This window comes from Schistocerca nitens, unplaced genomic scaffold, assembly GCF_023898315.1.
Source record: "Schistocerca nitens isolate TAMUIC-IGC-003100 unplaced genomic scaffold, iqSchNite1.1 HiC_scaffold_207, whole genome shotgun sequence".
NCBI lineage: Eukaryota > Metazoa > Arthropoda > Insecta > Orthoptera > Acrididae > Schistocerca > Schistocerca nitens.
The window spans coordinates 15,001-20,000 of NW_026045748.1; the positions used below are offsets into that span (position 1 = coordinate 15,001).

The 5,000-nt window shown below is 54.7% G+C and overlaps 1 non-coding gene across 1 annotated transcript in view; it reads right to left on the reverse strand.

Moving 5' to 3' along the window:
• Positions 1-1,101, reverse strand: part of LOC126220852 (small subunit ribosomal RNA) — a 1,909-nt gene extending 808 nt beyond the window's left edge. Inside the window, exon 1 of the ribosomal RNA XR_007543199.1 lies at positions 1-1,101. This exon is cut by the window's left edge and continues 808 nt beyond it. This is a non-coding gene — a ribosomal RNA (small subunit ribosomal RNA).
• Positions 1,102-5,000: the final 3,899 nt, after the last annotated feature.

Below are 5,000 nucleotides of genomic sequence, written 5' to 3' on the forward strand. Positions count from 1 at the left end.
TCTGATCGCCTTCGAACCTCTAACTTTCGTTCTTGATTAATGAAAACATACTTGGCAAATGCTTTCGCTTCTGTTCGTCTTGCGACGATCCAAGAATTTCACCTCTAACGTCGCAATACGAATGCCCCCGCCTGTCCCTATTAATCATTACCTCGGGTTCCGAAAACCAACAAAATAGAACCGAGGTCCTATTCCATTATTCCATGCACACAGTATTCAGGCGGGCTTGCCTGCTTTAAGCACTCTAATTTGTTCAAAGTAAACGTGCCGGCCCACCGAGACACTCAATAAAGAGCACCCTGGTAGGATTTCAACGGGGTCCGCCTCGGGACGCACGAGCACGCACGAGGCGGTCGCACGCCTTCGGCTCGCCCCACCGGCAGGACGTCCCACGATACATGCCAGTTAAACACCGACGGGCGGTGAACCAACAGCGTGGGACACAAATCCAACTACGAGCTTTTTAACCGCAACAACTTTAATATACGCTATTGGAGCTGGAATTACCGCGGCTGCTGGCACCAGACTTGCCCTCCAATAGATACTCGTTAAAGGATTTAAAGTGTACTCATTCCGATTACGGGGCCTCGGATGAGTCCCGTATCGTTATTTTTCGTCACTACCTCCCCGTGCCGGGAGTGGGTAATTTGCGCGCCTGCTGCCTTCCTTGGATGTGGTAGCCGTTTCTCAGGCTCCCTCTCCGGAATCGAACCCTGATTCCCCGTTACCCGTTACAACCATGGTAGGCGCAGAACCTACCATCGACAGTTGATAAGGCAGACATTTGAAAGATGCGTCGCCGGTACGAAGACCGTGCGATCAGCCCAAAGTTATTCAGAGTCACCAAGGCAAACGGACCGGACGAGCCGACCGATTGGTTTTGATCTAATAAAAGCGTCCCTTCCATCTCTGGTCGGGACTCTGTTTGCATGTATTAGCTCTAGAATTACCACAGTTATCCAAGTAACGTGGGTACGATCTAAGGAACCATAACTGATTTAATGAGCCATTCGCGGTTTCACCTTAATGCGGCTTGTACTGAGACATGCATGGCTTAATCTTTGAGACAAGCATATGACTACTGGCAGGATCAACCAGGGAGCTGCGTCAACTAGAGCTGAGCAGCCGGCCGCCCGGGAGTGTGTCCCGGGGGCCCGCGCGAACACGCAAGCGTCCGCTCAATTATTCTGCAAACAGGAGGAGGCTGGGCTCCCCTGCACGATACACCTCGAAACCCTCTCAGGTCCCGGCGGCGCGCAGCGCCGTCCTAAGTACTTGGTCGGGTTCGAGAGAGGCGCAATCGCCCGGAGATAGGCGAGTAGACGCTTTCAGTGCGACCACCCGTGCTCCCAACTGAGCTTGCCGCTGCCGACAGAGGCCCGGGAGCGTGCTGTCGTGGTGTTGCCGGCGGGAGACAACACGCGGCCACAAACAGTGACCGGGCAGCTCCAACGCCAGCGCCACAGAGGGGCAGAGCCCCACTTGGGTGCCAAAGCGAACTCTCCCAGCACAGCGCACGCGCCAACACATCCGCACAGCTGCGATACAAACCACCTGCGAGAACCGCGGGGGCGACCGAGCAGCAGACGGCGTCGCGGCGCCGAGTGCCGGGCGGCGGCGCATCCTCAACGCACACAGTCCTCAATCGGACCAGCACACTGCAGATGTCCACCGCGCTTCGCACCGGGCCCGGGAGGACCCACTTTGGCCGCACGGCGCCGCGCGCTGGGTGCGCCGGCACGCAGATGCGCCGCCTGCCGCGTCCGTCAGCCGGCGCGCCTGCCACTGGGCGCCCCCACCAGCCGGCTGCCGCGCGTGCGCCCACGCAGCGCGCGGCCAGCACGCCGGGCGCCCCCCCCTCACCGGCCGGGGACGGTCCCACCCAGCCACCGCCGCGTATCGCTTCATACCCACATGCCCACTCACGTTCGTGGGTATGACGGGTGTCGCTGAAGCAACCGGTTAATACCTGTACCGATCGTCGATATCAACGATTCACCTCCAGCGCGAACAACCGCGCAACAACGGATTTCCAGTTCATTTGCGTAACTTGGGCAGCAAACGTAGACATCCATCTACATTTGCGACTTCTACGAGTCTTGCATGCCTGGATGTTGTGTGTCACGACGCACTCCATCAGCATACATACACGCTGCGACGTGTGCACGAAAGAACACGTGGAAGGTGGCCAGCGTACGTATACGAATGCCATTGCACAGCTGCGAAGCGCATTCAACACGCGAACTCCTGACCGACGAGCTAGAGGTGACAGGAGGGGAGGGGGGGGCGGGGGCGATATACGTCCTATTGCAGTACACAATACAGTGGATAGCGGGACCATGTGGAAAGTAAGCAACACTCGCAAGATGTGAGGGTACGCACCGTAAAATGAATCAATACGCAGAACACCACAGTGTGCGCGAAGTGAACTATGTTGAGATGGTTGCAATTAGGCAACGCTACACGAATTCCTAGAGTCATATAACTAACAATTACAGGGCAGGTTAGGGCGCAACGTAGGTTAGGTTAGGGCGCAACGTGGGTTAGGTTAGGGCCCAACGTGGGTTAGGTTAGGGCCCAACGTGGGTTAGGTTAGGGCCCAACGTGGGTTAGGTTAGGGCCCAACGTGGGTTAGGTTAAGGCGCAACTTGGGTTAGGTTAAGGCGCAACTTGGGTTAGGTTAGGGCGCAACTTGGGTTAGGTTAGGGCGCAACTTGGGTTAGGTTAGGGCGCAACTTGGGTTAGGTTAGGGCGCAACTTGGGTTAGGTTAGGGCGCAACTTGGGTTAGGTTAGGGCGCAACTTGGGTTAGGTTAGGGCGCAACTTGGGTTAGGTTAGGGCGCAACTTGGGTTAGGTTAGGGCGCAACTTGGGTTAGGTTAGGGCGCAACTTGGGTTAGGTTAGGGCGCAACTTGGGTTAGGTTAGGGCGCAACTTGGGTTAGGTTAGGGCGCAACTTGGGTTAGGTTAGGGCGCAACTTGGGTTAGGTTAGGGCGCAACTTGGGTTAGGTTAGGGCGCAACTTGGGTTAGGTTAGGGCGCAACTTGGGTTAGGTTAAGGCGCAACTTGGGTTAGGTTAAGGCGCAACTTGGGTTAGGTTAAGGCGCAACTTGGGTTAGGTTAAGGCGCAACTTGGGTTAGGTTAAGGCAGAAGTTGGGTTAGGTTAAGGCAGAAGTTGGGTTAGGTTAAGGCAGAAGTTGGGTTAGGTTAAGGCAGAAGTTGGGTTAGGTTAAGGCAGAAGTTGGGTTAGGTTAAGGCAGAAGTTGGGTTAGGTTAAGGCAGAAGTTGGGTTAGGTTAAGGCAGAAGTTGGGTTAGGTTAAGGCAGAAGTTGGGTTAGGTTAAGGCAGAAGTTGGGTTAGGTTAAGGCAGAAGTTGGGTTAGGTTAAGGCAGAAGTTGGGTTAGGTTAAGGCAGAAGTTGGGTTAGGTTAAGGCAGAAGTTGGGTTAGGTTAAGGCAGAAGTTGGGTTAGGTTAAGGCAGAAGTTGGGTTAGGTTAAGGCAGAAGTTGGGTTAGGTTAAGGCAGAAGTTGGGTTAAGGGATGGTGTGTGTGGGGGGGGGTGGGGTGGCGAGGTTCGTTGATAGTGATGGTAGTAAGTGGACGCCTGAGGCACTATCAGATATGTCACGTCAGTTGCACTTGTGGCTCATGGCAGGTGGCGCGCCCGTTCTGTGTTTGTGGCAAAGGAGTGGCACACCTGTGTCTTTCATTCCTGCCATTGTTTATGTGCTGTGAGATGCGGCAGTGTGGTGCTGTTGGGTGCACCCCTGTGTAGGACATGTGTGGGTGTTGGTGGCGTATCTGAGCAATGGTGGTTGTAGGAAGAGTGGGATATTCAGTTTTCTGGTTCGACGTCCCGGTCTGGTTATCATAGTGTGGATGGTGTACTGTGGCCGAGAGGATGCACTGGATGTTGTTCCATGCTGGTACTTAGATGTTGTGTCTGCGTCTGTTACATGCATAGACTAGTGGGTGATGGAGTGTGTGGGTGACGTGTGGTTGACATTGTGTGCACAGACGTTCAGCATGTATAGGGACAGTTGTATGTGTTATCTGTATTCCGATGACTGCGCGTATTACTAAGCACCGCCGTGTATAAGCTTAATGTATGTATAGTCAATGCCTGTTCTATCTCTGTACAGTAGTAGCGGTGCGACTGCACTAGCTAGCTACACCTCGCGGCATCGTCCCCCAGTGTATGGCATATGATTATAAACATTCTGTCTATTAGTCAAAACCGGTGGTGTGACTACGTCACATGTTTGAGGTGGGGGACGCAACACCGTGCCGGTGGGTCAGGGCTGCGAAACACTTTCCCCACACTGGGGGCTCGGACCCTCATTACTCGTCCGAGTAATATATTGCGGAGCGCACATAGCCATTGCCCAGAGTCTTTGCGACTGCGAGTGCAACGCCCACGGGGACCGACGTGGATGGGGCGGCCCATAGCTGATCGCTCAGCATCGGAATCCGTACAGTGAGCGACGCGGTCGCGCACAGACTTAGAGCACGTTTAGGGACAGCGGGAATGTCGAATATTGGATAAAACTCTTCATGAAACGCAAGATATAGGTGTGGATTGCAACTTACGAGTGCGGGAAACGTCCGCCGTTCATCCGCTGGACTTGCGATTTTGGTGGGTGGGGTGGGGCACGTACGGGTGCGGGTGGCGTGATTGTCGGTCGACGACTTCGTGGTGGACAGAGGATGCCGTCTTTGTGGGTGGCGTCGGACAATGTGTACTGTGCGCCCATCGATGTCGTATTCAGCTTGGCGTCTCATAGATGGCGGTATCGCCGTTGCAGGAGGCCTAGATGGCGTTATTGTTTGTGGTGCGCTCGACATGGTGGATGTAGTGTTGCCAGATTCGCGTAGATGGCTGTATTGCATGTGGTTTCGTCGTATTTTCATAGGTGGCGATGCTGTGTGGTTGGCGTTGTTGCGTTCACTTCCTGTAGATGGAGGTGTCGTATCTGGGCTGCATGTCAATGTAGTGTCGT